This window comes from Canis lupus, chromosome 11 (genome assembly GCF_048164855.1).
Source record: "Canis lupus baileyi chromosome 11, mCanLup2.hap1, whole genome shotgun sequence".
NCBI lineage: Eukaryota > Metazoa > Chordata > Mammalia > Carnivora > Canidae > Canis > Canis lupus.
Genome location: NC_132848.1, coordinates 25690725 through 25711972, shown reverse-complemented (window position 1 = coordinate 25711972; position 21248 = coordinate 25690725). Strand labels below are relative to the sequence as shown.

At 54.8% G+C, this 21248-nt stretch overlaps 1 long non-coding RNA gene across 1 annotated transcript; it reads right to left on the bottom strand.

The window, feature by feature from the left end:
- Positions 1–12717: 12717 nt before the first annotated feature.
- On the bottom strand, positions 12718–17544 carry LOC140642732 (uncharacterized). Its single transcript, XR_012039148.1, has 4 exons — positions 17319–17544; positions 16495–16669; positions 14392–14511; positions 12718–13040 (listed from the first exon to the last, which is right to left on the bottom strand). It is a non-coding gene; the product is annotated as an uncharacterized lncRNA (long non-coding RNA).
- Positions 17545–21248: the final 3704 nt, after the last annotated feature.

The window sequence follows — 21248 nt, the reverse complement described above, 5'->3', positions numbered from 1 at the left end:
TAACAGCCCTCGACCAGTTCCCCTGTGTGCCAGGCTCTTGTGCATGCTATCCTCTGCCTGAATGCCTTTACTGCCTTTTTGAAATCCTAACCCTCCTCAAAGGAGAACTCAGAACCCCCCATTTGTAGGTCCCTCCCTAGCTCCTAGAGGCTGCAGCTCAGACCCCCCCAGCTGTGCCTGGTCTCCCTGAATTGTTAGGCCCCCTCCCCTCTTTGTGCCCTCTATGCCCCTGAGGGCAGTGAATTTGCAGTGACTGAGTCCCCACCCCCACCCCTCACACCAGCACACAGTCACAAGCAAAGGCATGAGGCTGGGGGAGGTCACTGGCCAGGCAAACACTCCAGCCCAGAGGGTGGTAGGAGGTGGTGAGACCCCCACACACACCTGACCAGCCCAGCAAGCACTGCCCCTGTGTTTTCAGCCTAGCACCCAGCCCTAGGCAGCCACAGAGAAAGAACCCTCCCCTACGTCTAAGCCAAATCAGCCAGCAGCCATGGTTGGGTTTTGTTTTTTTTTACCATTTCCCTTGATTCTCAAAGTTATAGGAGCTCAACTTACAAACTGTGGAAAGTTCAGGAAAGTTTAAATAAGCAGGGTGAGGGAGGGCCTGGCCCGAGGGGGCTGCGGCTGCCCTGGCAGGCGTCCCTCCCACAGCACAGTACAGCGGGGGCTGTGAGCCCTCTCCCTTTCTGCTGCCAGTCCATCGGCCAGGCGTCCGGGTGAGCTGTGGGCCCGACCTCTGGGCTGTGGGGGCGGACGGCCTGTCGCAGCTGCGGTCATGGCAGTGTCACAGCGGGTGTGGAACAGGTGCTGGCTTCTCTGCGGTCACCTCTGAGAGGATCAGCATTTTCCCTTTTTTCCTTGATATGAAAACCAGCTGCTGGGCCGGGGCCTTGATGGGTGGAGGCACCATGGTCTCTGTGAAGTGTTCACCAGGTGGTGTCTGAAGTGGGTCAAGGCAGGGGATGTAAGGGAGCTGGAGGTGGAGGGTGACTCATGGGGCGGATGCCCACCCTTCCAGGGGATGAAGGAGTCCCTCTGTGAGGCCTGGGGGACCGACCTTGTGGCTAGGCGTGTGGAGCTCAGGGGAGCCCCAAGGCCTAGCTCCTAGGCCTCATTTCTCCTGAGAAGGGTCTTACATCCAGAAATATAAAGAAGTCTTAGAACTCAACAAGTATCCCAATTTTTAAATGGGTAGGGGATACGAACAGACGTTGCTCCAAAGAAGATATACAAATGGTCAATAAGCACAAGGAAAAAATGCTCAACGCATCAGTCATTAGTCACAACCACAATGAGATACCCTTTCTCACCCACTGGACTGGCTATAACCAAAAGGCAGGCAATAGCGAGTGTTGGTGCGGATGTGGAGACTCAAACCTTTTGTACTGCCGGTGGGAATGTCAGAATGGAGAAATCCGCTGTGGAAAAGTGTCTAGCCATTCGTTGAAGGTTAAACAGAGTTACCATACCAGCCAGCAATTCCACGTCTAGGAATATACCCAAGAGAAACGAAAATACGCATCCACAAGAAAACTTGCACACATTCGTTCACAGCAGCATTACTCACATTATTCGTAACAGCCCCAAAGTGGAAACAACCCACATGCTCACCATCTGATGAGTAGATAAACAAAAATGTGGAAATGTGATCTATCCAGGCAACGGATTATTATTTGGCCGTAAAAAGGAGCGAAGTGCTGATTGGTGCTACCGCACGAATGAGGGAATCTTAAAAACACATTATGCTCTGTGAAAGATGCCAGGCACAAAGGTCATGTATTTTCTGATTCCATAATTCAGCCAGACGCAGAATTGGCAAATCCATAGAGACAGGAAAGAGATCAGTGGTTTCCAAGGACAGGGGCCGGGGAGGGACTGCGAGTGGGCACAGAGTCTCTTTGGGGGTAGGGGGTGATCAAAGTGTTCTGGAATTAGCTAGTGGTGCACACCCCAATAAATACACCAAAACCCACTGGACTGTACACTCTTAAAGGGTAAATTCTATGATATGTGAATTATATCTTAATAAAGCTGTGTTTTTTTTTTTAAGCTGTGTGTTTTTTTAATGATAAGGTCCCCACAGGGCAGCCTACCCCCAAAGTCCCCCCAGGAGATGGCCCACCCAGGCTCAGCCCCTGCCCCTTCCAAGCTGCCTTCCTGGATCGATGGTGGGGTGCCAGGCAGTGGCTACTCTGAGGTGATTGGGCACAGGGCTCGGCCTCCTCCCATGGGGCCAACCCATGCCTGCCTCTAGCCTTTTGCTGTGGAGGTTGCTTCTTCCTGAAACACTCTTTCCCCCACTCCTGCTCATCCTCTGGATCTCAGCTAGGATGTCTGGTCCTCACAGAGGCCTTACCTGATCCCAGCCCCTGTGGTAGGTTCTCTTTTCTCACACACAGTTCCGAACCTTCAGTACAAGCATGGCGCCAGCACAGAGAAGGCGCACGAGAAACCGTAGCCAACTGAGTGAAGCAAAAATAAGAAGCTTGAGCTGAGATCAGACATCCTGGGAGGGGCAGGGCTGCAGAGGGGAGCAGGTAGACTGAGGAGGGCCTGTACCAGGTGGGCTTTCCTTGGGGAAACCAGGAGGGTGAGGAGGATGGTGTGCCAGATGCAGGTTCTAGAGGGATTCCTTTGGCTATCTGTGAGGGATGGAAGGGCAGTGTAAGGCTGGTGGCATGAGGCCAGCAGGAGGCCATGGAGAGACCTGGAGAGCCTGGGGCAGAGGCTGCATGGGTACAGAGAAGGGGCATGCTGGGGCGGGTGAATCTGGGAGCCACAAAATCAAAGTGGCTTCAAGTTGGCACCAATGTAGAGGAGACGGAGTCTAGGATGGCGCTGGGTTCTGGTGGTGCAGACGGCGGGGTGGGGATGGGGCCAGTTCTGAGGTGGGGAGCACTACAGAGGGAGCCCATCTGATGTGAGGTTTTCTGAGGTGGCCTACTGTGGCACCACAGCGGGTGCCATCACCCCCATGTTCAGATCCAACCAGTCACTCCTGTGACTCCTCCCATATTCAACCCCCTCGATATTCCCGTTTTCCAGGTTAGGTCTCTCTACCCTGCACTGGCCAGGGCCCCAGGCTCCTCACTGATCTCCCCATCCGGAGTCACTTGCCTCCTTTCTTGTGGGCACCGCAAGGCGGGTCATCCCCCAGGTCAGCCACCGTCAGTGGCCTCCCACTGCTCTCAGGACAAAGATGCTCTGGTGGGACCCACCTGGCTTTGCAGCCTCCCGGCATCCCACACATGCCCAGTCCTGCTCCACACGCTCTCCCCCACCCATGGCTTTGGGTGTGCCAAGCGTCCACCACGTGTCTGCCTCCCTGGGAGACTTCCTCCCTGAGCCTTGGCAGCATGGGGCCCTCGGCTCTGCCAGTCTCTTCTGGAACACACACCAGGAGGCATGACCCGACCAGGGTTTTCAGTGATGGTGAATTTATTTGAAACGACGGAGAAAATGTATTACAATGAAACCACACGTAGTCACAAACTTGGTGCATGATCTTAAATCGGAAAGAGTTAAGAGTGTCTGCTGGTCTTACTCTGTCCTGTGAGGTTGCTTCAAGCCCAGATACACTGCAGGTCAAGTCCATGAGACCCCCCCCATCTGCTGGGGTCATGGACTCGGCCTCCGTTCCTGGGGGCAGTGTCTGGACAGTGGGGTGCAAAGGAGGGGCTGGATGGGTGGGAGGAGGAACAGCGGAAGGACAGGAGAGAGGGGGCGGGCCGGGGAGGAGGCCAGGTAGCTGTGTGGGTGAGTGGACCGGTAGGAGGCTCAAGCAGAGGGGGTTCAGAGGGGCCCCTAGACCCGAGTACGGAGGGAATGTCTCTTCCTGGGGCTGAGCTGGGATCCACGGAACACCGGTGGGCACAGAAAGAACCACCTCATCCCGGCCCACTCCCTGGTCTCCAGCCTCCTTGAGGGCCTCCACGGAGCCTCTAGGCCTGGCTGGCCTCTCCAGCAAATTGACCAGAACTCTCTGAGCCATCCTTGACACCTCTGCTTGCACTTGCACACACACTCTCTCTTTTCGTCTTCTCTCTCTCTCTCCTCCCTCCTCTCTTTCTCTCCTTCTCTCTTGCCCATATCCAATCCATCAGCAAATCCTGTTAGATTATTTTCAACAGCCTCCTATCTGGCTCCCTGGCTCTGCTCTTGCCCCTCCCCCAGTCTCCTCTCAACTCAGCAGCCAGAGGGATCCTTGTAAATGGTGAGTCCAGGCGGCCTCACCATCTGGCCCCCATTTCCTCACTGAGCTCCTCTGCTACCGCCTCCCTCTCCCTCCCTCCCCTCCAGCCACACTGGCCTCCGCCTCCTTGCTGTTCCTTGACTGTGCCAGTCACACTCCCTGCTCCACACCTTTGCCCTGGCTGTTCCCTGTGCCTGGAATGCTCTGCCCCCAGAGAGCCATCTGACTCACCTCCTCACCTCCTCACCTCCTTGCTGTCTTTGCTCAAATGTCACGTCCTCTATCAGACCCTCCTCAGACACCTTATTTATAAATGAAAATAGGGACCCCTGGGTGGCTCAGCGGTGGAGTGGTGGAGCGTCTGCCTGTGTCTCAGGGCGTGATCCTAGAGTCCTGGGATGGAGTCCCACATCAGGCTCCCTGCATAGAGCTTGTTTCTCCCTCTGCCTGTGTCTCTGCCTCTCTCTCTCTCTCTGTGTCTCTCATGAATAAATAAATAAAATCTTCAGAAATAAATAAATAAATGAAAATAAAACTCCGCCCCTTGTTTCCTTTTCCTGTTTTATTTTTCTCCTCAGAGCTTATCACTCTGGACTCAAATATTTTTTACTTCCTTATTATGTCTTTTGTCTGTGTTCCTCCATTAGAATGTGATCTCCATGAGGGCAGGGGTCTTGTCCAGTGCTGTGTCCCCGGCACTGAGCACAGGGTCTGCAAAGCACAAATGAGGTGCTCAATAAACCTTTGCAGAATGAACAAATGAATGAGCATCTCCAAGGCCCAGGCTTGCTCTTGCTGGGCTGGCCTGCCCCAGGCCCAACGCCCTTGCAGGTCCTCGCTGCTCCATCATTGCCTTTCCCCTTGGCCACCGGGCAGATTTAGCCCACCAGGGGCCACTTCAAGAGTCCCAAAGTCCCTTGGGGACTTGCCTCCTCCCACCCAAAAGGCTGCCCACACTCTCAAAGGCTGATGGGATGGACGTAGCCACGGGTGGCTCCCAGAGTTGAGTTCCAGGGAAGATGATCCAGAGCTGGCCCATCTGCCACTTGGTTCAGAACCATTCATGCGGCCCCTTGCCCAGGGGCCCAAGTGGGCCGCAGCAGCCAGTCCTCCTAGGAATATCACCACTTCACATTCTCCACTCTCTTCACCCTAAGCTTCCACAGTTCCCGTCCTGCCTGAGCCTCCGATCCAGCCTGGCTGGCTAGGCACAGTGGACAGAGCAGAGTTCTGGGGTCACTGGACAAATGATGACACTGGTTCCAAGAGGTCACATGAGCCACTCAAGGGCCCCCTTCTGTGATGCTGAGCCCCAGATGAGACGGGTGGAGGGTGCCCGTTCCTCCCTTGCCACCCCATGACCCAGGGGACACTGAGCTGGGGGTGTGGAGTCTCCAAGCCCCATAGACCCACAGCATTTCACGGGGGCCTCACATGGGTTTGTGGTTATAAGACACTTGACTGTGGAGACTTGGGGAACTTGGTGGCCGTGGAGGCCACATGTATATGTGTGCACATGTGTGTATGTGTGCTTTTGTGTGCATGTGTGTGTGCATATGCTATAGGGCACAGGGCTCATGAACAAGCAGATTGCTGTGGGTCCCCAAATCCATGTCCCCTCACCCCAGTGACTCCAAGGGGGTGGCCTGGACTAGGAGACAGACACCTAGGAGGGAGAGAGGGAGGTCTCTGGACCACTCAGCCAGGGGCACAACAGGCCAGCGTCCTAACCGACACACAGCACAGCAAAGTCAGCCAGACGCAGAGGCAAAACCCAATTCAGCCGCCCCTCTGGTCCTCTAAGCCTTGACCCCACTATCTGCAAAATAGATCTAATAATTTCCACATTGCCGGGCCGAGATTAAACAAGATGATGTAGGTATTCAGTACGTGACAACTATTCAGGTTCCTGGTAGTTGTGTTAGAGCTCACATCTGAGATGAAGAACAGGCTGCCTATTTGTTCCAGAAGCTCTCAGAGCCCCCTTTCTGCCTTGCTGTGAACAGGGCACGGGACACAAGGCCCAGCCCTCAGGGGACTCACAAATAATAATAATGATGCGCACGCGCGAACACATGGGTCCCAGCTGGCCGGCTTTGGGAGGCAGTGTGGTTTCCTGCTTTATTAGCGCAACCTCACTTAATCCCCCAGAGAACCCTGTGACTGCAGCCATCCTGACGGGGAGAAAACAGAGAGGGGAAGTAGCTTGTCCGCAGCGACCCAGTAGACAGAGGGCAGAGCCAGGATTTGAGTGGAGGATCTTACCTCCACACAGAGGCGGGATGGAGAGCCACATGCTCGGGACGTTGCTCAAATCGAGAAAGCACCCTGAGGCTGGGAGAACTCTGAGGAAGGAGGGTGCCGACTGCGGTGGCTCCGGAGGAGACGGACCAATGAGCAGGGACTTAAGGTACGAAGGTGGGACGGGCAAAGGGGAAGTGGCCAGGCAGGGAGGGCAGCCCAAGCCAAGGCCCAGAGTCAGGAAAGAGCATCCGGCTCCCCGCCCCCCCCAGCTGGTGCAGGCCACTCACACCCTCTTGCCTTTGTCCACACGGTCCCCTGTTTGCATTGCCCTCTCCCTTCTTCTTCCCTCTGCATCCAGCAGTGTCAGGGCAGGATTTGAAAACAGACCCTACCTGCACATTCCCAACCATGTGCCTTTCCGGCCACCCTGCTCGGCCTCATAGAGAGGGAGAGACTTAAGCCTGAAGAGACTCAGGGTAGAGAAGAGTCTGCCTGGAAGAGCATGGGAAGCAGGGGGAACAGAATGTGCAAAGTTATGAGGCTAGAGTCTGGATTGTGCCCACCGGCCCCGGGCACTGCTCAGAGTCCCCCGCATCACACCCCGGGGCTCTGAAGCCAATGCTGCTTCCACCACCCTGCCCAGGAGATCGCAGGTTATAGTCAGGGGATGTTCACACCCTGGGGGAGGAACCCTGGCTTTCATATTGCTCAGCCCAATTTTTTTCCTCTCCCTGAAATTCGGCCTTCTCTCCTGTGACATGAGATCCTAGGCCCCACCTCAGGAATTATTCAAGCGGACGTGAGGAAAGTCCCCAGCCTAGAGTAGGTGCTCAACAAATACCAGTTGCCTGGAGCATCATGACAGAGCCCAGCTGGGTGAGATGCCCCTAGCTCTCTGGGGCCTGGCATTGAGCAGCTTCCTAATCAGGAACGAAGAAGCCCTGGAGGGTAGGGAGGCTCTGAATCTAGCCTGGGTGGGTCTGTAATTAGAGCAGTGAGGTTATTACAGAGACAAAACGTAAACCCTGCTTCTCCTGGAGGTTAGGAAGTCTGTGGTAACAAGAGGTCTGCTCTGCCCTCAAAGCCGTGCTTTCCAAAGTCATTGTGGGGGCTCCATCCTCCCCACACCCTGGAGCCCCATCACGGCGCAGCCCATCTGGCACACGAGACTGGGAGGCGCCCTCCCAGGGCAGTTCGCTCCCAGCAGGAACCCCTTGGCTCCCCAGACAGAGGCAGGGCTGGCTCTGCCCTCAGAGCCTGGCCATTGTTGAAGAAGTCTGGGAGTCCCAGGAGGGGACAGTGGCACTTACTGGGCACCATCTGTGGGCCAGGAAAGGATTGGGTGCTTTATGGTGCTCCCGGACTCCGACTACCTCTGACAGCTAGGTATTAATAATCCCTTTTCACAACTTGGGAGACTGAGGCATGGAAGGTCAAACAAATTTGAACTGTTCAGTCCAAAGCCCCTCTAACCTTAATCTTCCCTCCCACGAAATGCAGGGGTTGTTGGAACTTCAGTGATGACGGGGAGCTCACCCCCGCAAAGACCCCATCTTGGGCATACCTGCAAAAACATTCTCAGTGTGGGCTGAAACTGGCCCCCTGAAGCTCCCACCTGAGGCCTGAGCACCAGCTGTCAGCTGTACTCGGAGCCAGGCCCTCTATCCTTGAGGCGGTCTTCAGAAATTGAATACAGCGGGACATGTTCCAACTAACCAGCATGCCTCCCTTGGTCAAGTGCTCCTCTCTGAGCCTCACTTTGCCCAGCTGTACAATGGGGATACCAACAGGCCCTGTGTGAAGGGTAGTTGTGAGGCCTCAGGGAGTCAACAACCTGGGAGCTTTCCAGGAGCATCCAGAGTCTTCAGAGAAGCTCCAGTCAAGGAAAGAGGCTTGCTTAAGGGGCTTTCTGAAGGCCTGACTCACCTCCCCCAAGGGAGGGAGGGAGTAGCCTTGATCAGGGCAGCCTCACGGTAGGGAGGACGGAACTCCATCTTGGGGCCTGTCATGAGCGAGACTTTACCTGTACCATTCTGCTTTTCTTCCTTTCTTTCTTTCTTTCTTTCTTTCTTTCTTTCTTTCTTTCTTTCTTTCTTTCAGAAAGCTCTACTCCCGACTAGGGCTTGAACTCACAACCCCGAGATCAAGAGTTGCATGCTCTCCTGACTGAGTCAGCCAGGCACTCCTCACCTATATAAGTCTGGCTCCCCCAGACCTGGCACAAGCTCACCTGCCCCACCCAAAGGATGCAGCTCAGTTTTGTTGAGGGACAGCAGGGCATGGGATCGAGCAGCGCATGGGATCGAGCAGGTCTGGGTTCGAGTCCTTTACTACCATCTACCAGCTATTTGGTAATGTACTTGCCGGTCACCTCTCTGCTCCAAGCCCTGGCTTCTCCAGCTCCAGGAAAGGGCCTATCAATCAGGGTTGCAGTGCTCAGCGTGAGGTCAAAGCTGGCCAGCCCCTTGACAGCAGAGACAGGTGCACCCCAGGCCCCCACTGGGGACAGCCAGGCCACCCCCATCATTGTCTTCCCAGCCTCTCAAGGGCTGAAGAAATGCAGCCTGGAGAAGGACCCCATGTCTCTGCACATTCTGTTCCCCCTGCTTGCCATGGCCTTCCAGGCAGGCTTCTCTCTACTCTGGGTCCCTCCAGGCTTAATTAAGTCTCTTCCTCTCCGTGAAGTAGGACGGTGCTGCAGAAAAGGAATGTGGTCAGGAGTCTACTGATGGGAAACTGAGCCCAAGAGAGGAGAAGCAATGTGTCCAGGATTATGCAGATGCAGGGGGACAGCTGGGATTCCAACAGACTCCACTGCTCCTCCTAACACCTCCCCGGGAAGCACCTAAGACCTTCTCCAATCTGTCCTCCACCAGCCCAGCTGTGCATATGCACGTCCTGTATATTCCGACCTCAGGAAACCTCAACCTGGAAAACCCGCCTTCTCTCCGTCCACCAAGTTCCTATTGGCCTTGAAGGCCCCACCTACTCTCCTGTGCCCACCCAGCTCTGTCCTCAGCACCCAGAGTGTACTATGCACCTGTCCACCCAACCCTCCTTCCTCCAATTCCTCTTCACCGTCTGGTCACCCCATGTATCTCCACTGTCAGAAAGCTCCCTCCGACTGGGCTGGACCGATTTCTCCTCTGAGCTCATTCTCCAGCGCCACCCATTCTACCTACTTGGTGATTTCTTGCTTAGTGCCTATCTCTCCAGATGAGTGCTCAGTGGGTAGGATGGGATAGAAGGGAGGGGGTCTTGTTCACATGTGTCATCCCAGCACCCAGCACAGAACCTGGTACGGACCTGGTGTTCAATACTTGCTGTTCCCGCATAGCAAGGAACATCCATCCATCTTTTCATTCAGCAAATGCTTATTGAGAACCAGGGACACAGCAGTAAGAAGACAGGCTGGGCCCTGCTCTAGTGCAGTAATGTGTGTGTGTGTGTGTGTGTGTGTGTGTGTGTGTGTGTGTGCGTATTACAAGGACAAGTGGGAATAAGTGCCATGAGGAGCAACAGAGCAAGGGAAGGATGACAGAAAAGGAAAAAGATGGAAGAAGGTGGTAAGAGAAAATCTCTCTGAGCAGGTGACATTTGATCAGATCTCTGAAGCAAAAGAGAAAGTGATATGAACATCAGAGGAAAGGGAGCAGGACAACAAGTGCAAAGGTCCTGAGGTGAGAATACACCTGGTATGTTGGAGGAAGTGCAAGGAGGTCAATGGATGCCTTGGGGGTGGCAGGAGCTGAGGTCAGAGAGGGATCAAATAGGGGACATATGCAGGATTCTGCTCTGACCCTGCCTGAGCTGGTGCAGGGTTCTGGGCTGAGGTATGCAGAATTTTATCACTCTGGCTGCACCAAGAATGGATTCCAGGGGCCCTGGGGAGAAGAGGAGACCCAAGAAGAGGCTGCTACACTCATACAGTGGCCGTCAATGTGGTCAAATTGCTGATATATTTTGAAAGTTAGAACCAGTGGTATTTGCTGATGGATTGAATGAGGGAGGAGCAGGAGAGAGAGAGAGAGAGAGAGAAAGAAAGAAAGAAAGAAAGAAAGAAAGAAAGAAAGAAAGAAAGAGAGAGAGAGAGAGAGAGAGGGAGGGAGGGAGGGAGGGAGGGAGGAAGGAAGGAAGGAAGGAAGGAAGGAAGGAAGGAAGGAAGAAGAAGAAGAAAGGAAGGAAGGAAGGAAGGAAGGAAGAAAGAAAGAAAGAAAGAAAGAAAGAAAGAAAGAAAGAAAGAAAGAAAAAGAAAGAAAATGAGAAAATAAGAAAATGAGAAAAAGGGAAGGGACGAGTCAAAAATATTTGCCAGGTTTGGGGTCTGAGCAAGTGCATGGGAAGCAGAGGTGCTGTTACCTGAGATGGGGAGGTTGTGGCAATGGGGCAGGTTTCTGGGGTGACCTCTGAGTTAGAGGACTCAATGGCCATCCACATGGAGGTGTGGCAGAGAGCACTGGCTGCATGGGTCTGTAGTTCAGGAGGGAAGTCCAAGCTGGGTGTGGGCACCTGCCATGTAAGTCCCTGTGTTTTGCACATAGTAGGTCCTTAGTAAATGGCTGCTGACCTGGCCTGCAGGGCCTTGTGGGGGACACAAAACTGGCCACAACCCTGCTCCTGGCCTCTAGGAGAGATAAACGAAGGCCCTGGGGCCAACCACAGAGCCATACCCTGAGAGGGGCACACGCACACTGCCAGCGTTCCTTGGATGACATGGCTGGAGGGTCATCTAGGAAGGCCTCTCGGGTGGGGTGGTGGCAGAGTCTTGGCAGAGATGGGGCAAGCATTGGAAGGCAGGTGCTCCAGCCTCTGGGGTGAGGTGGGGAACAGGTGGAGGAAGGCTCAGCAGAGCCAGTGGAGCTGGGGTGAGGTGGAAGGGTGTCGGAGCCCAATGCCTGGATCCATTCTGGGCTTTGTGACCTTGGGCAAGATCCTCAACGTCTTTGTTTTTGCCTCTAAAATACCAATAATAGCCCTAGCTCCTGCATAGATTGATGTGAGGATCAAATGAGTTAATCCATGTAAAGTGCCCCACATAAAGCGACGGCAGGTGCTTAAAAATGTGACCTCCCATTAGTATTGTGTCCAAAGAAGGCAGTGTCCTCCAGCCTGGGAGGCCCACTGACCAAGGGCAGAGGACAATGCGTGAGGCTCAAGTGTGAGGTAGCTTTGGCTCAGATAAGGAAGGGAACTTTTATTCCCTTCAGGCAGCGGCGACCCGTGGAAAGTTCTGTGCAGACCGATGAGGACTCAGTCCTTGAGTACCCTCCACCTGTGCTCAGCTCGACACATCCCCGCCCATCGCAGGCCCAGTAGTCCTACCGGGCAACCTGTCTGCAGGGCTCAGGGGCACATCTCATAATAACAGCTAAGGCTTGGCGATCGCTTACTACGCTGGTGTACAAGGCTGGCCCTAAGATTATGCTGCAGATAGTAGCTGGCAGGATCAAGATGTAAAGTCTAGAATCTACACTGGCTTCTCTTGCCTCCAAGACTGACCCCGGAGGCCTGAGAAGTGACGGGGCATCAGGGGCATGTCCAGCACTATTGATTCTCCCAGCAGGCAGGGTGGGGTCCTTGCGCCAGTTCAAGGGGGCAGAGACCACGAGGTGATATGACTTGCTCAGGGCCCCACAGCTTGTCCAAGTTGGAGCTGGGACTCCAATCTAGACCTGTTAGACTCCAAATGCCCCCATTGAAAAGTGGCAGGCACGGCACACCAACCCTGGGCTTCCTTTAACCTGGGCCTACATCCGGGGTGAGCTCCCTCCATCTGGAGCTATTTCTGAGCTCTGAGGTCCTCTTTGGAGGGGCCGGGAAGATAGTGGATCCCCCCACACCTCTGCTGCCCCTTTACTGTTCTGTTCCCCTCCTGACTTTGTCCTTTCAAAGAGATTTTTCATCCCCTAAAACCGCCCTGGCCCGCTGGTCCCTGCCCTGCCCTGCCCTGGCGAGGGCACACTGAAAAGCAGGCTTAACTGCATCCTCTTTATAGTTTCCCAGCCAGAAAAACCAGCAGAGGGGAATACAGTGTTTGCAGACGAGGTCAGGTCCAAGGTCACTCTATAAAAATGGATTCCTGGAAACATATAACCCAGCAATTTACCCCGTGAATTTTATTGGCCTCAAAAACAAAAACAAAAACAAAAACTAAACCAAACAAACAAACAAAAAGCCACCCCATTTGAATAACGAAGGGAGATAAACAATTCCTAGTTCCTCCTTTATTAGTGAATAAGGACACACAAAAACTCAACCGAAAGGGAACAACGTTCAAATGCAGCATCAGGTCTGATTTATTAGACGCTTTCATTTCATAAAAACCAGCATGTCTATTAAAATAGGATGATGTCCAAAAGGTGTGTTTGCTTAAAAAAAAAAAAAAAAAACTGTATTTAACACAGGACGAGGCTTAGTTATATTTTTTTGTTTTTTTAAACAAAGCTCACATTCTCCTGACTTCACGCCTGTTACTACAGCCAGAGGGAAACTGATTTCAGAATCCATCTGATATGTCGGATTTCTTTGTGGCATCCACTTCATCGCTCAGCAGCCAGCCATGATGTCATAAGCCCATCAGATTTCCGGTAGGGGGGAAACGCTGGGGAATTGGAAAGAATGGATGTTTCTTACCCATCAGGAAAGGGGGGGAAGGGGCTGGGTGTGTTGGGGAGGTGGGGGACTGGAGGCAGGCTCAATGTTTGTGATATTTAATGTCAGGCAGAAACCTGAAAAATCCAGCCACCCAGATGTTTTCTAAATATCCAGATGTCTGGCACCGAGCAGACCACGCTCCCCCCTACCTCCCATCCCAAGAGGCACCCGACATTTCAGCTTTGACCTCAGGTCTACAGCGAGTGCGAGCTGCCAGGAGCTGTACATCCTCAAGGCTGCCCACCCTCGGGTTGGGAATTTTTTTTTCTTTCTAAATCTTTACACATGGATGACAGGAGTAACTAGGTCCAGATTTTTAAAAGCTGTTGAAGCAGTGATTTGAAAAGTTCAGTCCCTGGAATTAGCTTCCACAGAATACACTATATAAGCCAAAAAGGAGGAAAGAAATCCCCTAGCCAACACTCACACAAACATATGTGACTCTTAAGCCATAGGACTTAAAAACCCAAAACAAAACCAGTGAGTCTGAGAATCAAGGACTCCAGACTGACACTGAGAAGCGATGAGCCTCCCCCCCCCCCCCCCCGCCCCAGGAGCACGCTTCCCCCAAATCAGAAAAACACCAAACAGCTTTGTTCTTCCTGACAAAGCCCCTCGCTTCCAAGGAACAGACAGTGCCAACAAAAGCACAGGGTAGAACTAATTTACGCTGAGGCTCGGGGCTTCACGGAGTCATAAAGTACAGAAATGGCTTTGCCTGGGAAGCTGCCTCTCTGCAACCAGCAGTGGGGACCCCTGGCCTGGGGGAGTCCCAGAGGCCACAGACGGAGCGGAGTCCAGGCTTCCAGGCACACACGCCCACTGAGGCCACCACGGAGGCCTGTGACATCACGGCTAATTGCTCCTGAAAATGAGCCAAGAGCTGCAGGCCCCTGGGGCCCAAACCCTGCGGCTTCGGCTTCGCAGGGAGCCAGGAGGAGAGGCAGCCAGGGAGGGGGGCCGCCTCCAATTAGAACCGAGTGCTTGGATGATGAAAAAGAGGGTCGCCAAGGGGAGGGTGTCTGGGGGAGGGCAGGAGGAGGTGGGGGGTGCTCAGGGATGGAGGTGGGGGGCTCTGTGGCCTCATCTCCTAGAACAACCCCCCTGCTTTTCAGATGGGGAAATTGAGGGCCAGGAGTGGCTGAGTGGCCCGCCCAAGGTCACCAGGCTAATTAGCGGGACCCCCGGACCGGGGAACAGAAAACGCAGGCCTGGCATTGCACAGCTCTTCCTGAACGTTATCTAATTTAATCCTCACAACCCCCTGTGAGGGAAGGATTATCATTAACCTCACTTACCGGAGGAGCCAATGGAGGCGCAGAGAGGTTAAGTAATTTGCCCAGGGTCACACAGCTTGTCATTAGCAGAACTTGGCCTGAACCTCTGAGTTTCTGCTGACTCCAAATCCAGTGCTCTTTCTGCCGGGTGGGGGGGTGGGGGGGGCCGCGTTTAAGGTTTAACCGGGAGCAGTGATTCTGATTTAAATACATATTTAAAATGCTGGTGATCCCCACAGAACAGAAGGACATAAATCATGGCAAATTAATTTTTTAAAGCAATTCCAGTCAGGAGGGCTGGCTGGCTGGGTGGGTGGGGAGGCCGCTTTTATTCTGTCCCTGCCAGAGCCTGAATAAAGCCTGCAGACGCTCTCTCTAGCTGTGCATGGAGGCTCAATCCCCTGAAGTGGAGAGGGAGGGGGGGAAGCTAAAAGCTTTGTCGGGCATCTGTGAGAGCATAATCTGCCACAGGAAAGGTGCCAGGCACACAGGTCTGACAGAGCCAGGGGAGGGAGAAATTCACTGAGCGTGGAAACTACAAAAAATAAGAAGAGTCGGCCCCTGTAAGCCCGAGTCCTGGCTGCAAGACAGGACTTTAAATGAACTGCGGGGAACCCGGGCAGCTATTTGTGGCACAGGGGCCGGATTCTGGGTCAGGCCGGTGCTGCCCGGGTTCCTGTCCGCTCTGGGCTGGGGGAGGGCCAGGGGAGACCAGGCAGTGACTGTGGCCCCGTACCATGGCCATCCTGGGGACCCGGCTGGCCACCACCTTCTCCAGAGTAGCATCTGAAGGCAAGCAAGCCTCCAAGAGCTGGCTCCGAGGCTGGACTGAGGCCAAGGTTGGTCTGAGCTCAGGAAACAGGACAGGCACCTGTGCTCAGGCCTCCCCCCTCCCCGCAGATCCCTTCCCTTCCAGGGGAACTGCCCTGGAGCTTCAGTGGGCCATCTGTGCCAGGCCTCGCCCCGCTCTCTTCCTCACCAGGCCTGCTGGTTTCTTTTACTTTGTTTCTGTGAACGGCAAATGGGGTGTGGAGCCCAGGACTCGGTCCAGGGAAGGAGAGAGAAAAGTTGCTGCCATCTGGATGCCTGACCTGGCTGAGCAGCTCACATTTTTCTGGGGGAAATCTACCCATCCTTTATTCGATTTGCCTACTGTCTACCCAAAAAGAGATTCAGGTCCTGCCTTCCTGGCACTTCTATGTGAGGGAGGGAAACAAACATTAACCCAATAATGACTTAAAAATACCCGTGGAAGGAGGGTCATGGTCAGGGGGAAATGTCAGATCGTGTGAGGTCAGGGAAGGCTTCCTGGAGGAGGTGACTGAGGCCCAAAGGCCGAGGATGGCATGAATCCCTGTGACTCACTATCACCTCTCTGGAGAAGCCTTCCCTCATGCCCACCCATGCTTGCCTCCCATTCCCATGTCCCATTCCCTTCTGGACTATTCATCTATGTCCCTCTACCAGTGTGGAAGACCCAGAGAGGTCGGCCTTGTCCACCACTGAGTTGCCTGTGCCTGGGATGTTTGATGACTACTTCTTGATCCAAAAACATACACAACAGGGACACCTGGGTGGCTCAGGGGTTGGGTGCTTGCCTTCAGCTCAGGTCATGATCCCGGAATCCGGGATCAAGTCCCGCATCAGACTCCCTGCGAGGAGCCTGCTTCTCCCTCTGCCTGTGTCTCTGCCTCTCTCTCTGTCTCTGTCTCTCATGGATAAATAAATAAATCTTAAAATTAAAACACATGTGCAAAGGACCTGTGGTGCAGGAATCAGAGAGACCGGGGGATGTAGGAGTAAGAATGGCAAAGGCACAGGGAGTAGTAGGAGACGAGACTGGGCCACCCCGAGAGCCAGACTGGGTGGGCAGGTATCCCTCGTGTGGGCCCCCTCCTGCCTTGGCAGAATCTGGGTTTGGGTGTCTTCCTTTCCCTCCAGGCGGTAGTCACACAGGTCTCTGGGCACCTCCGGGGAGCAGTGGGCGGGGACTGGCCTCCCCTGCCCGGTGGGCTCCCTCCCCTGTGCCGAGGGGCAGCGGAGGCAGATCCGGGCGTCCCCCTCCTCCCTACAGCCCACCCGCAAGTCCCATCTGCACCCCCACCCCCACGCCTTTCTCCTCACTGAGGCGGAAGTGGAAGGAGAGAAGGAGCCGGGCTGCGGGCTCGGACCAGACCGGGTTTGGGTCCCCTCGGCGCGTGTCGTGTCGGTAAGCCGGCCTCTGCCCTCGGATTCCGCCCCGGCGAGCTGGAGAGACCCGGGCTCCGGCGGGCACAGCGCGGGCGCTCCGGGAACCTGTCTGAAAGGCTCGAAGTCAATGTCCTCTCGTTCGCCTCCCGCTCAGTTCAGCGACCGCCCCCGTCCTTCCCCCTCCCTGCGCGGCGGCGGCGGGGCCGGGGCGGGGGCGCGGGGATCCCGGGCGCCGGCGGCGGGGAGCGGAGCGCCCGACACCTGCCCGCCGCGCGCCCCCGCCCGGCGCCGCGCCTCCACCTGCGCCCGCCCCGCGCGCTCCGCCAAACTTTCCGCCGCCGCCCCCCGCGCGCGTCTACACCGCCCCGCGGCTCTGCGGCGCGCCCCCGGCCCCGGGGCGCGGGAGGGTGCCTCGGTCACAGTCCGCGTCTCCACGGTCCCAACGCCGCGAGTGCCGCGGACCGCCCCCCTGAGCCTCGACCGTCTCGGGCTTTCCGAGGCGCCTCGGCCGGACCGCCTGCGCCCGTCTACACCGCCAGCGCAGCCCCCGGGGCACCGAAGACTCCCCGGCTCCGGGGCCGCGTCCACGCCGCCCCCGAGACGCCCCGGCTCCCGGGCCGCGTCTCCACCGCCCAAGGCTCACGAGGCTCAGAGCGCACCCGGGACGCGGAGCCCGCGGCAGCCGCCCGGGGAGCGGGGCGCTGCGGCGGTCGCTCCCGGTGCCCCCGCGCCCCGCGAAGCCGGCCGGGGCCGCTTACCTTGCCCGCGCCGTCACGCTCCGGTCGCGGCCGTGCGGTCCCTTTCGTACATTTTGCAATATTGTCGACAGCGAAGGAAAATATTATAAATCCTCTCCTGGTCACGTGGCTGTCCCCCAGTGTCCCCGCTTTCCTGTCTTTTCGGCCTTTGAGACAATACTCGGCCCCAGCGGCCGGCCGCTGGCCGGGGGGCTCCAGGCAGCCGCGGCTGGCCGCGGGGGGCGGGGCCGGGGCGGGGCGGGGCCGGGCCGGGGCGGGGCGGGGCGGGGCCGGGGCGGGCCGGGGCGGGGCCTGGGCGGGGCGGGGCGGGGCGCGGGCTCCGGCGGCCCTCCCGCGGGAAGCCGCGGCGCTGCTACAAGCGCTCCTGCTCCAGCTCTGATTGGTCGGCTGGCAGGCGATGCTGGGGCCTGATTGGCTGAGACGAAGAAGGGCTCGGACTGCGGAGTGGGGGTTGCGGGTTTCATTCTTCGCCTTTTCTTTCTTGCCACCGCTGCTCTTTTGGGGCCCCTGAGATCCGCAGCCTTTTCATCGCTGCTTCCGTGCACCCCATCATAACACTTAACCGCTCGAGTATAACAGCCAAATAGGTAGCACCTTGAGCTCGGCGTGTGGTGCTCACCACTGTATCCCCCAGGGCCTGGCCCACAGGATGAGCTCAAAATGTGTTTGTTGATTGAATTAACGGCAAATGTGCATACAAGTTTTTAGAGCTAGAAAATGGGATTATTATTCTCCTTCAAGAATGGGGAGACTGAGGGACGCCTGGATGGCCCAGTGGTTGAAAGTCTGCCTTCTGCTCAAGGCATGATCCCGGAGTCACGGGAATCCAGTCCCACATCGGGCTTCTTGCGTGGAACCTACTTCTCCTCCCTCTGCCTATATCTCTGCCTCTCTCTGTGTGTGTCTCTCATGAATAAATAAATAAAATCTTAAAAAAAAAAAAGAATGGGGAGATTGACATGCAGAGAAATGCTGTCACCTGGGAGTGATGGCTGCTGAGCTGCTACTGGGACATGCCGACATCACTGGACCTCAGATCTCTATATAGCGATCTCTATATAGTGGAGTGTGAGGGCCTCAGTTTCCAATCTGTCAAAATATTAGATTGCTTGGAGTAGCAGGTGGTTTGAAAGGTTACTTCAGTGAGCATGCTGTAGGCAGCACTGTGTTTGGCAGTGTGAATGAGACATCCCTAGCCTCCATGTGAAATTCTGGGTCCTCTCCTTTCCTGGAACCCTCTCCCTACAAATCAAAGGGGAAGTTAAAAGTACTGTGGTCAAACCAGGCTGTCTTGCCGATCTCTGAGGGTTTAGGGGCATGTGGGAGGATTTTTTGGGGGGAGCCACAGGGAAATGGACTTAAGCAAGCATGCTGTTCTGGCAGGACGGGAGTTCTTGGAAAACCCCACTCCATCCCAGGCTGGTTGGTTTTGTTTTGTTTTGTTTTTAAGTAGGCTCCATGCCCAGCGTGGAAGCCCAACTGTGGGGCTTGAACTCACCACCCTGAGATCAAGACCTGAGCTGAGATCGAGTCGGGTATTTTAGGGACTGAGTCTCCCTCACATCCCCCAGCCTGGTCCTTCTGATTGAAGGGCAGTCTCTGAGATGGGCTAGAGGAGAAGGTTTCCTCTGATAAAAGAGGGTGTAGGAGCTGCTCCTGGAGTTGGGTGAGAGCATTAGTTGACCAGAGAAATGCTACCTGAGATGCTGGACAGCCAGGTTCAGGCATGCAGAGGAGCTGGCTTGGTGGCACAGAGAGTTCTCCCAGTGTCTCTGTCTTCACAGGGCCTCTTATAAGGACGCCAGTCATTGCAGTAGGGCCCACTTCAATCCAGTACGACCTCATCTCAACTTCATTACATCTGCAAAGGCCCTATTTCCAAATCAGGCTACATTCACAAGTTAGGATTTCAACATATCTTCTTGGGGGACACAGTTCAGCCTGCAACAAGGCTCAATGAAGAAAGAACATTCCGGTCAGAGGGCAACTGCAACAGCTGATTGCCCTCCTAATGCCCACTGCTTTCTGGGGTCTTATCTTCAGCTCCTCTCAGTTCCCGGTCCCTGGCAGCTGCTTACACTGAGCCAGGAAGGAGCTGATCCTCTGATAACAGGCCTTCTCAAGCCGCTCCTTCCAGCAGGCTTTTCCCGGCCTGCCTGCCGATCCCTCCTCTGCCTGCCTGCCTGATCCCCACCCCCACCCACATCCCACATATGAGATGGACAAGGACAATAAAAGCTGTTTCACAAGCAGGTGGTGATTAATCGCCAAGTTAATTAAAGAGGCAGTAATTACGCTCAGATTTCAGAGGAAGGAGCGATGTCTTGGGCAGGGATGGGTGGTCAGCCTCCATCTCCCTGAAAAAGTGGGGCTGGAAGACAGAAATGATTTGAAAAGACAGAAAGAAAAATCAAGGAACTGTTTTTTTTTTTAAAGTGGGTACTTCAGCCAGAGCCGTAATGTTTTATTTGGCAGAGGCAGGTAGTGGGCTTAGATGTTAAGCTCACCTCTGTACTTTTCTGTGCTTCCGAAATATTTCATTAACAATAACAACAACAAAAAAATGGAAGGAGGAGGTTAAGTTCGAGATTTATAAAGGGCCTCAAATACCAGTGTGCCCCACTTTACACAACAAAGAGGGCCTGAAAATCACATGTAAATCGAATCTCCCTTGCCCACCCAGTACATCTTAACATCAGCAATGCTCGATCTTCATTTCTGATTGATTTTCCCTGGCAGAGGCGTAGAATTCTTTGCTTTAAGTGTCAGGCTCTCTCTGTCAAGTAGTTAATGACCTATAAAGCACTTAAAATGTACTGGAGGAGATGCTATTTGGAGGCACCCCGTGGTGTACCCTCTTCTATTGTCAGTAATCACCCCTCATTTATTTGCTCTTATTGGGTTAGAATTTGCTATCAGGTTTCCCTAAAGTGAAGCCCATCAGGAAAGGTCCAATTCCATATGAGCCAAGATGGGTGCTGGGTACCCTGAGGCGGCAGCGGTAGATGACGGAAAGGGCCTGTCCTTTAGAGTGCTTGACCATGGTGCACTGGTCACCTCTTGGCACGTCTTCCCTGACTACTTCATTCCTCCCATGGCAATAGCCACCACACCCTTCCCTGTTTCTCCTCTCCATGTATCCCTTGCCTCAACCTGTCCCCTGAGTCCTGATCCATTCTCTTGGCTGTTGTTAGGACACCTCCTCCTGGTGGCCCCCACCATGTCTTTTTTTTTTTTAAGATTTTATTTATTTATTCATGAAAGACACACACACACAGAGAGGCAGAGACACAGGCAGAGGGAGAAGGAGGCTCCAGGCAGGGAGCCCGATGTGGGACTCGATCCCGGGTCTCCAGGATCAGGCCCTGGGCTGAAGGCTGCACTAAGCCACTGAGCCACCCCGGCTGCCCCCCACCATGTCTCTCTACACTGGTGCTCCACTCCCGTACTTCCGGTTGTGTTTACTGACACCGACCTCTGTCCAGTGGATGGGGCATGATGCTTGAGGCCAGTAAATCACCAGTTCTGTTGGCCCCTCCCCTGGGAAGTGGCTCTAGCTTCTGGTCCTCTGCCCCAGGCTACACCTCCTCGGCCTCAGTCCCAGTCCAAACTTCTGCCTATGTCAGCAGCCTCCAAATGAAACAAGCCCGGCTCCCTCTATCCATTTACTCAAGTTGCCTCCTAAAGAACAGTGTAGGGGATTTTGCTCCCCTGCTCCCTAACTTCTGTGTGCCTCCTCAGGCCTCAGTCTGGTAACCGAAGCCCTTCACGACCTCCCCAGCCTCCTCCAAACACCTCACATGTTCTATCATCACTTCTTCCATCCTTAGGCCTTAGTTCATAATATTCTTCATCTGGAATGTCTTTATCCTTCAAGGTCTCCTCTTCTAGGAAGCCTTCCTTGGTTAGCCCAGGCTTGGTTTACTCTCC